Raw genomic sequence first — 11,655 nt, 5'->3', positions numbered from 1 at the left:
AGACAAATCACACACTTTACACACGGCTCGTTGTGCGGTTGTTCTACCGTTAGACGCCGTGAAGAAGGAGAGAGGGTGAGAAGGGGACGGAGAAGTTTGTTACAGTTCGTGGCCAATGGGAAATGATGAAATGAGCAGAAATAAGGGCTCGCTACCGAAACGAGAAACCCTTCACTACCAGATGAAATAAGAGAATCTGGTCAGATGGCAGACGAAAATATCACACATCATAAAGATCAACCAACAAACTGTCAGTGGGTCAAACTGTCCCTATTTCGATCAATAGAATCTTGATTATTTTTAAGGCATTCAATTAATATATTTATTTTGATTTAATCAAAACCTTGTAAGCTTTTTCATAATTTTGGTTTGAAAATTCATTATGATTCACTCACCACTTATTTTTTAAGTTGAATAAAAAAACTACTATTGTTTGATACATTAAACCACCTAATGGAAATATTAGCTTTTACAATTTGATAAATCGTTTCATAACATAAATTAAATTTGCAGTAAACTATATCAGAAACGAATGCATATTGATTGCCAACTTTTTTGAAATTTCAATTAGGAAGAGTTCCACTGAAATATGACACTGAAGGGTTAGACACAACCAAAACCAGATCAATCAGCTCAACTTGGTTCAACGTTTCAATTAGCAATAATTCAGTTCACTACCTCCATAATGGAGGCCTCCCTCAAATGGGTCACACTTAGTACAGCAAACTGGCATTTTGAACGGCGTACAAGTGGAGTCAAACGGCCCAAAAAAAAAAATGCAACCGAAACGAAAACCAGTCTCATTTGCTGCCATTCCGGGGATGCGTTCGATTGATTTCGCATTGAAGATGAACAACCGAGCGCAATCGAGTTAACTCGAGTTCTCCACCGGCCATCTTCGTTACTGGACGGAAGTTTGGTTCCGTTTTCCGGCGCATTAAAGCTAACCTTTTGCGAGTTTTTCGAACGGATTTAAGCGCGTCGCCATAGTGACGGTTTGTTTTTCCCCTTTTGACATGCGATGCTCCCGCGTTCACCTGCAGTACGACATACTTATGCCTGAGGTTTAATTATTTCCTGGTAACACCGCTCATCGTCGATGCATACCGGGTTTCATTCTTGAACCTGTTCTACACACTCTCTCGAAGCAAGGTTTCAGGTTTTTGTTTTGCTATCGATCGGATGATAAAAAGCAGGTGAGGAGGAGGGCCAGTAATTAGAAGCTAATTTCCATTCGCTTCCCACCAGCCTCGTGATGATCAACGCGATCATAGCGATCGGAGTATAACTTTTTTTTCGCTCCTACTCAACCTTTCAAACATGAGGGGAATTTTATTTACAACGCCTCCGTTATTTAACCCTCACTCCACTCCGAGTTTCGACCATTCGGTTGAGTTGAAAGGTGAAATGTGTCGAAAAATTATACATCGCGGTTTTGTAGCAACGTCACCAGCCTACAAACATACACACACCTCCTTCTTTTATCCTTGTTGATCGATGTACTTTTTCTGCCTTTCTTCTTCGCCAATCACTTGGATGTTTTTTTTTTGTTTTCTTTTCACCTTTTACTTATCGATGCCTTGTTCGAACGCTTGAGTGAATGATAAAGAAGTTTATTACCACCTCCAATCGCACGCTTGAAGTCTCGGCGAATAGTATATCTTTATTACACCGTCCTCATGAAAGGGCTCATGTCAAAATTATTCAATTTACACAAATCGTGTACCCATGTCAAGCGCTATCGCCAGCTGAGATCGTGAGACCTACAGGGTACGTCGAGATGCCTGGGGGGGGGGGGAGTGCTGCAACCTTTGCTGCAATGCAGAAACACACTCCATCAGCAGCGCGTAATGTAAGTTGAATACGCATCAAGCGAACGTTCTGTTACGTTCGCGTTCACCTTAGCCATAAAAAAAGATAGATCTCCTTTCAATGGAGGTATGAAATGCCGCCCCACACTTAAACGATTAGGCTGGTGGAAAACGATGTCGGAGGTGTTATTTGATCGGTCGTTAAATCAATCTCGACAATTGCTCCCAAACAAGCGTATCTGTACCATATGTTCAGCCGTGTCGGATCGCTCAAATCGTCGAGTATTTATTGAAATGAAATAAAAGCCGGGGAAAACAATATTGTTATATCAAACACCCCATTGTCTGTGGTCGCGTTTGAAGTCCCCTTTTGTACAACCCCCTTTACCAGCGCTACCGGCCGATCGACAATCGTGAGATTGTAATTTACCGAATCGGCCCATCCCGGCCTTTAACGAGAGGCTTCCTGCTACTTCTTTTTCGCCTTTCCGTCTGCCGTTTTTCCCCCCAATCGGTTCTGGGAGGGATTTGAAGCCCCCGGTGATTGCATAAACATAATGCGCCGGTGATCACCGATCGATCCTCGAATCGATCGAATCCGGCCTGCCAGCCCGCCCGTCGGTTCGTCATCGATGCCACCTTCCGATCGGGGTAGACCGATCGATCCGTCAAATCCAAATCAATTCCGCAGCATGGTCCAGCATCGTTGAACCGAGCCCGGATGGACGAGCCGGAGCCCTCCCCCTGGAAAGCCGCCCATGTGCCATTAAATGCCACTTTACACCGTTTGCCACCAACGATGCTGTTTTTGGAGGAGCGTCTTGGGATCGGTTTGAAAATTGAATTCGATTGCTTTTCCGTTTAGATTGAAGTTTACTTCCTCGAGTTGAACGATCTATCAAACGGTTAAACATATCTATTGTTAAATTACGGTTTTGGAAATAAAGTAGCAGATTGATGTTGATTTGTTTAATTGTTTAGTTTGAGTGCGTAAGACGTCCAATAATTTGAAGCGTTTGGAAAAAAAAATATCAATAAATAATTTTTTGCATGCTTTTGGATAGGAAATCCGTGAAAACAACATTCACAATTTTCTATAAAAAATTTCTACAAGTGGAATTTTTATACATTGAGTAGTTCCTTTGCTGAGTTAATTTTGTTTTCTGATGTTTTATTTCTAATTTTGCCAAATTTCGACTTTTCGCTTAGGACATAAAGTTGTCAGCTCTTTTAATCTTTCGCTGCAGATTTATTTGATAAAATAAAACAATATTGTTTCAGTTATTTAAAAAATATAGAAGCCATTTATCGGTTGTGGGTCGATCTCGTAAACAGGGAGATGTCAGGTTAGTCGTATTTAAAATTCTACGATGAATGAATAGTCTTTCTTAAGTAGTCGCTATGCAAACATATTCTCTTTATGAGTCGTACATACGTTATTTGGTAATCAATTTTGATTTAACATTTAATTTCAACTAGTTTATTTCTATTTACTGATTTATAATTTTATCTCCTGGCAATGTTATTCCTTCCGTGGGTTGTTGATTTGATAAAGTGAAAAGCTCTAGAACACTACCATAAATTTCGTAGTCAGTAGACACATTCAGCTCAGAAAGTTGCCCAAACCATCCAACCATTTTGCTTAATTTTAAACGGAATCACCAGGTCCACCTGAACGAAACATAATCCTGTACAGTTTATCCGATGCTGTCACGGAGCCACTTGCCGTGCGGGGAATCATGTTTTTTTCCCATCACCTCACCTCCTTATGCTTCATCCCGCTTCTGGCCACCGCAGCTAACTCGCGGGAGCGATGCGGTCAATCATCAGGCGTTGCAACATCGAGAAGAGGCGAAACACTAAAAAACCACCCCGCGAAGAAAACATACAATGATCCAATTTCGAACGCCACACGATCACCGTATTTCACACGCCACCAGTCGCTCGCCCGTACGTAAAAAAAAGGTAGTGAGCGTGTCGCCGTCTGCAATTTGTTAGGCGTTGGAGTTTTGAAAACGGCGGAAAAAATGAAATGCAATGCAATGCACGGTCGATTTTCGATGCTGAACGTATTTACAGCTGGTTTAGTTACCCACTAGTGTGAGCCGGTAAATGAACTTTTCCAGCACCGAAACCGCCACGCTCGGAACCGCGCCCGGTCGACGTTTATGTTTCCTTTTTGTTCCGCTCGCATGTGATCGCTTGTTTTGTTGGATTTTTCTCTCGCGGTAAGTGGGAGTACAATTTGTTCTTTATGATCTCCCTCGCAGCGGTTGGTATTGACATGATCTTTTTGTTTCCTTTTAGTCTCAACCCAGCACGAACCTCTCGAGCAGTTGCGGACGGATAAGCATCAGCACATGACTCACACGCCCGGCTGCAGCCCTAACGTGGTCAGTCGAGAAGTTCACAACGGCTGGCGCCCCGAACCTGGGGGCAACGCCGGCCCGGAGGCGTACCGAACACGAATCTGCTCCAAGGAAATCGTGGGCAGCGCGATCCGTCCCGCGACGGATGGGTCTTCGGTCAGCGGTCCGAAAATGGTAGCATCAGCCGACACGGTCTCACAATCTGGGCCCGCGTGTGAGAGCCCTTGGGGCACGTGAGTCCTACGAAAACTTGATCCTACGACCTTGCCTTGGGCGACATTAAGAGGGAACGCTATCCTAACACGGACCGCGGGGTTTAACGAGCAAATAAAACCGGAACATTCCTCTTGCACCTAGACGCTGTTCACGCCTGGCGACTTGGGCGGGCAAATGATGGCGATTAACACCGCCGTCTCGACACTCGACACCTTGGTTAGGATGCACATGAGAGCGTTCCCTGGTGAACTTGGGCCGCGCGAGGAGATAAAAATGAAATAAATTCCTAGTAAAGAGTTGTTTCGATCAAACCAACTCCAAACTAAAGGCAATCTATATCTTTCGCTTCAAAGCGGTTCCACGACGGAGTAAGGAATGGTTCCTAACACCTACCATGAATCATTGCCACGTCTAGCTTTGCTATCTGGCGGTGAAATTGATCATTAACCTTGCAGCAGATCTGAGCTGGCTTGAATCATCGAATGGACTCCCATCCCTAGCCCTGTGTCATACGAAAGTCACCTCAAGCCAAGGTTGGGAATGTTTGTCCCATCCCGAAAAGCCCCATGACGCAGAAGAGTCAACTTCAGGCGCATTTATCCCTCAGTAAAAATTCCCTCCATTTGACGCCAATAGAAGATATATATGCTTTACTGGGTTTCGTTCGAAAGAGTTGACGAGTTTTAGCAAAACTCCCAATCTTGATGAGGTGTTTAACGAACGCTCTCGACGTCAGTACCTGGCGCGCGACCTGCTGGCAACCGGTTTGTGTGTTTCTTCTTTATTTTGTTTCGGTTGTTGGCAAGAGGTGCATTCGTATCGCGGCATGTCCACCCCGGGGCGAATTGTAGCAATGACCGCAAAAGCACACGGCACTGGGAGAAAGAAAGAAAGGTCTCGGAAAGGTCTCCCAAAGGGGCCCAGAAGACATTCGAATGCGCCATTCGTTGGCGGAGACCGTGTGTCATTGTGCTGCGTTCGTTTCGCATGGGGCGGTTTTCACACCGGGTCGATAAAAAGGCAAAGAATCGATCGGTAACGATGCTTCGCAAGTGCAGGAAAGGTCTTCGGTGCGCATACGCATCTTCGACACACCGTTGCCGTTCTCTCGTTGCCACCACTTGGGCGGGTTATAAGAAATTTCATTCACAAGATCAGGTCAGGGATACGCAGCCAGCCATAGGGGGGAAACTTGATTTTCAAGATATGCGTCTGCTTTCCGATACATCGGTGCGTGCGTTCCGAACCCGACCCCAGGTTGTAGACTCTTGGCCTGCGCTCGGGTAGGGTGTTTGGCGGAGGTTTGAAAATATCATCACCCTTTCTATCGGCCGGTCGGTGGCAAAGGTTAGAAAACTCATGATAAGATTTCCCCGCGCCCATCGGGGGTTGGGCCCCCGGTATCGAGTGTCGGCGCGTGGCGCAATTGTAGGGCGTCAGCGGGCAACAACCACTCATAACCAGAAATTGAAATCATCCACCGAGCGTTTTCGTAAGCGGCGGTCACACTTGAATATGCATGAGTCTGTGGACTAAGCAAACAGAAATTGGCTCTGGTGCGACCATCGTCGAGCACGCAATCGATTTTCAGTCAGATCGAACCGCTTATCAGCGAAACACGGAGATGAAACAAGCAAGATCTGCTTGCCACATACTAACGTGTGTGCATGGGGCCTTTAAATATTTTAATTTTAAATAAAATCCATTCGATTCGGCAATCACAAGTTGGTGAACGATTAATTAAAAGCGGTTATAAAGTACCTTGATGGTAAGAAACACGACGACATGACAGTCGGTGATAAATCACGTAGCGCTCAATTGGCGTGTTCGTCCTCGGAAAAGCTATCTTCGACTCGATTCCGTAACCGCAAGGTGGCAGATTTGCGTCAATCGATGGCCTTCGATCGCTCGGAGGTGACGAGATGGAAAATCAAACCAGTGGCAACCGCTGGTTGGCTGCGTTCTTTATCCGGAACCGACTCATCAGCCCCCTATTCTCTTATGCAACACGCCACGTCAAACATATTTATGCTGGCCAAAGCCTCCGCCAATGTCGATTTATCGACGACCTGACATTCACGATGCGTCTACCGATAGCGCGGCCGCCGAATCTGAATTTCCACACCAAAACCACAGCCGTCACGAGAATGGCGGGGAAAACATTCTTCACCCGTCCACTTCCTTCTCCCTCTCCCCCTCTCCGCGGACAATACATGGCCCACAACCGAAGGCTAAAAAGTTGGCTAGAATCAAATCGCGGGAAGCAGCGGTTTGTGCGAGCGGGCACATAAATTATGCCATCGCTGACATTTCCGACGCGTACCGCTTAATTCCGGTGCCCAAGGTAAATTCCCCCTTAGCCACATTCCCAGCTGCAGAAACATTAAATCATCATGCCGCCGCATGCAAATCGTAAATCAATTGAGAAAGCGACCCATTCCGTACTATTTTGCGGGAACAATACATGTCGCAAACGTAGGCTTTGAAAGCGAACGGTTAGGAAAACAAAGTTGGCTTGGAAGGAAATGTCAAATGTTATCACGAATTGTAAGAAAAATAGAGACAGTATCTGCTGAGGGAATAAATTCCTTTTGAGGAAGTGGGCAATTCACGAAACTTACCTGTGATGAACCGTCTTGCGCCAAGGCTACTCCGTGCAGGATCACCGACGCCAGCAGCCCCAAACGGACGAAAGCATCCACCGCTCGCAGCGTTCCCATCGTTTTCCCTGGGAGTGGCAAGAACAGCGGGTCGAGGTTTTCGAGGCGCTAATCGGATTTCTCAATCTCTTTTTCTTTTCAGGCCCGACGCCCACACATACACATACACTGTGTAGGCCACTTACTGGGCTTGTGAACGCTTTAGTCCTCGGAAAATTCCGTTCAACCGCTGACAGTTCTTAACCGAAATTCGAACAAACTCTCACGTCGCGGGATTTTTTTTTGCGCACAATCAACTCATCACCTCCGACTCAGGGGGATTAGGTACGTTATATGATGGCCGGACGATGGGATGACGAAGTCGCGGGGTTGGAAGCTTCACGAGAGAGAAAATTCCTATTCGGGAAATGACACACGTTTTAGAACTCGCAGACACTGGTCGGCTGTTGCACCGACGGAAGGCTTCCAGTGCCAGCTCCTTCTGGCTTCTGAAGCCTTCCGATTACGGCACGATGACATTTAAACGCGCCAACCATCACCACCAGCCCCGTCGGGCCCCTGGCCGCACGCATCTTCTCGATTATGCGTGAGAGCCTCCGTTCGGTCTGCCGGTGCCTTTTGGTGCACGATCTCAAGCACGAATTCCCGATTGCGATCGGACGCTGATGATCGGAGATCGGTTTACTATCATCTCGGTACTTTTATATTTATTTCTCCCCGCGTTATTTTTCTTATTCTTGCTTTTTTTTTAGCTTTTGCCATCAAGTATCCACCCGAAGGTCAGCATGTTTGGCGATGGTGCAAGGAAAGGAAGGGACCACCTCGCCGGTACCACTTCGCTTCATCAGTGGCAAGATCAACCGGATCATCGCGCTGCAACTGGCAAGGCACATCGACGGGGGATCGGCTGTTCGTGCGGCTCGCACACAATTGTTCGCCTCCACACTTTGGCCGCGCCACAAATCATAGTGCAACTAAAGTAAATGAACCGAATGGGGGAGTTTAAGTTACCGTCGTGAAAGGTACTTCCACGTAAAGTACGGTGCTGTGACGTTTACGCAATAAGCCGCTCGAAGGATAAGCTGGCTACCTGGCTTGGTGCACGAAACCGACCCGAATCACCCGGCTTGATTTGTTGCCATTCGAGCGATATGCCGGTGGATTATGGTATCCTCTTACCGGGTGCTTCTTTTTCAGCAGCTTCTAATCGTTAGTGGTATGTCCGGAGATTCCGTTCATTTGAATAAGCGACGACAGAACGACATTCCACTGGAGGTGGCGCCTTGCTAGAGTCGGATGAAGTACGTTGCTCGTATACAGATTCTAGTTCTACAGACTAGTTCGTTTTAGTCAAGGTGTCATCTTTTATATTTCAATTGCAATTTAATCATTGGAGATTATCATTAATCTTCTTTAACCTTGAGTTGCAGGTAAGCAACACGAAAATTAATGCACATGAAGAACATTCCATGAAAGGAACAATAAGAGTTCGGTCGTAGTTCGTGGTGATATTAAACTATCTAGTTGATTTTGTTTAATGTACTTTAAACAGGAAGAATATCGAGGTACTTTAAAACCCCAAGCAATGTAAAAATTATTTCCTGTTGTTACTTCACAAAATTTGTGCATTTTTATTCAGTTTCTTTTGCGTTATACTTTTTAATGATTACATTTTATTACACCCATTTTCCTATTGAGGCCTTAAGGCTTAATTAAGACTACGAAACTATTCTTCAAATAGTTTATTGTAGTTTGTGCGTATGATGTCCCTTTTGAAAAAATATTAACAACATCCATGGAAGATAAACGACACAGTTCTACGGCAACTGTTGATGATAGAATAGGTATGAAGTTACCTACAAATAGAAGGCAATTTTCTTCAATTACGCACAAAACCAAAACGTGCTAGATTCGAGAGAAAAAAAGAGGTAAACAATTGCCATCAATTTTCCATCTTTCAAAAACATGATGAAGCCTTCAACTAAACGGCTGAACTATCTTTAATCGTTTGCTTGCAAACCCGATAAACGGCGGTAATGAACGTACCGTGCATGTGTGCTGACCAAAGTGATTGTCTTCCAAACAGATTGAGAAAGGCCTCAGATACACACACACACACATTAACACGTCGACGAAGAAATGCTGTACATCTTTTTCGAAACAGTTCTCTAATCCGTGCTGCCGATCATTCCGCCATTAGAGCCGAAGGACATTCAGCGCCCAGTTCGGTACGCAGCGTAAGGCATGATGAAACCCGGCGGGCACCGTGCAGTTTACATTCCTCGGGGCGCGAGCAGATGGCCACGAGATGGGTCGATTTCGGGGCCTAAAACACAACAACTCCGGCACACCGCTCGCCACGAGAGACAATTGTTGGTGCTGTTTCCCGGTGTGGCCGATCCCTTTGTGCCTTTGGTGCTGAACGCAAATCTCGCCAGGCACTGCACGCACGCACCGGCACACGTTGCGCGATAATTAATCTTAGGTAAACCGCACTCGGAATGGCGGCTTGTGTGTGTATGTGCACATTTTTTTTCTTTCCTATTAGAAAAAGGGCGGCCCGGCTGATCGGCGAGGCCCTTCGTTTTGAGATCAGATACTGCGCTAGAGGAAGGTGAGTTGGGGGGACGCAAAATAAAGAAGCCAACCTCGCCAGCACCGGATGGCCCTAGACCCGAGGCAGATGGTTCCATCGCGATAGAAAGACCGAACGGCGAGCTGTTGCGGTAGACCTTCACGCGGAAGCGACGCAATGCGATACACCTTCATCACCTTCGCCGCCTGATCAGATTTGGGGTGACGGGGAAGGACGGGGCATACGCAACCGCAGCTGGCGAGGGGGAGATGGGACGGTTGCTTCCTAAAAATGAACCCACAAGCATCGTTGACATTTATTTGCGGAGGTCAAACATCAACATCGCCACCACTTGCGGCTGAGGCCTCTCAACATTTCATTTGTAGAAACAAAAAAAACTTCCTCGCGATCAGCGCGATCTTCCCGTTAATGATTTCCTGCCGCAACGCACACTCCCACGCAACAGCAGCTTGGGGGGAGGCTAGTATCGCGCAGTATCATTACCTTTTAATTGATTTCAATTTTCTTAACGAGCGCTACCTTACGAGGGGGCGAAAGGGGAAGTGCAAGAGGGCAACAGTATCATTCTTGCCGAAGCTACCATTTTTCTCTGATTTGCTGTCTGTTTTTTTTTATTTTTTTTTTGTAGGCACCGTTCAAGGATTCATTTGTCTTCACTGGCTCTAGGAGCCACTTACGGGTTACGCGTTTTGGGAGAACCTCATCGAGCATCAAGAAGTTCACCGTTAAAACACTACAAGAAACTACCATCAACTGGACCCAGTCGGTGGAAGGCACCTGGTGGCCATGTAAACATGAGACGAGCTTCATCGACTAATGGACTTCCAGGTCGGTTCCCCATCACCATGACGTTGTAATGATAATGAGGAATGTAAGGTAAAAAGTCAAGAGAACGCGTTCGTCGACTGGATGTGACGTCCTAAGGGCCCAGGTTTTTTTGCACACAACACAGAAAAAGAACCCAACCGACAGGCATACGCTAATGTGCGCGTTCTCTTCGCAGCTCCATTAAATAGCCGTTAGCGCAGTTGGCTTCTAGCTGGGTGCAGCTGATCGTTGAGCTTTCACCGCGTTCGAGAATTCCACGTGAATGACATTTCAATGTGAGCATACCGCAAGGATGGCCTGCAGCTAAATGCATTTCCAGTCGTCGATTTGTAGATTCATAAGATAAAAGCGCAAACGGAATGTAGCTGTGCGACATCTTGTCCAGAGTCAAGAAGAGGAATTCTGTGTTCAATGTTGTACACTATTTATCTGATGGGTACGTATCTTTTGTGTTATACTTTCTGTGCTGGTTACTTTATATACTCTGAATGTTTTGCTAAACAGAGGACAGGTTGCTATTTTCGGTTCTTAATGCTCTTTTTCGTATTTAGTTTTTCTTCCTCCAACGTGAAATTAATATCTGCGAGAAATTGTCATTTTTTATTTTGTTTATTTAGACATTTATCTTATAACACCCTTTTGGTATTGACTCGTTTTATATCAAAAAGGCAATAAGTGTTCTTTTTGTTTATACAGAGGGTTTAAATATGTGTATTCTCATCAACAAGTAATATTGATAAGAACATCGACGATTCATTTCAACAATTGAATTCAAACTAATAAATAAGAGTCAGCCGATTGGTTAAAAATATAATAGAAGCACAATTAAAGGCTTTCATATAAGCACAAACCTTTTCAATGTAGTCAATTGGACTAGCTTTTATTCTTATGTTACTCATTATTTTCGAGCATTGAAAGTCCGTAATAAGTTAATGGAGAAGAAAAAAACCATTATTTTTAACAGTCCTAAAGTACACATTAACTTCAAAGCATCGATTAACATGTAACATTCCATTTGCTAAGAAGATGTCAACGAGTGAAGCTGTTCAATATAGCCTTTAGAGGTCATCCCGCCGTGTACGCCGGACGACTTCTCGACCAAGACCGTCTCGTACCGGTGACAGATCGGTACGGAATGACAAATCCATTAACCATTATAACCGAGAGCATGGGCA

Source organism: Anopheles coustani, chromosome 3 (assembly GCF_943734705.1).
Source record: "Anopheles coustani chromosome 3, idAnoCousDA_361_x.2, whole genome shotgun sequence".
Lineage (NCBI taxonomy): Eukaryota > Metazoa > Arthropoda > Insecta > Diptera > Culicidae > Anopheles > Anopheles coustani.
The sequence above is the reverse complement of the archived record's forward strand: the minus strand, read 5'-3'. Positions refer to the sequence as shown.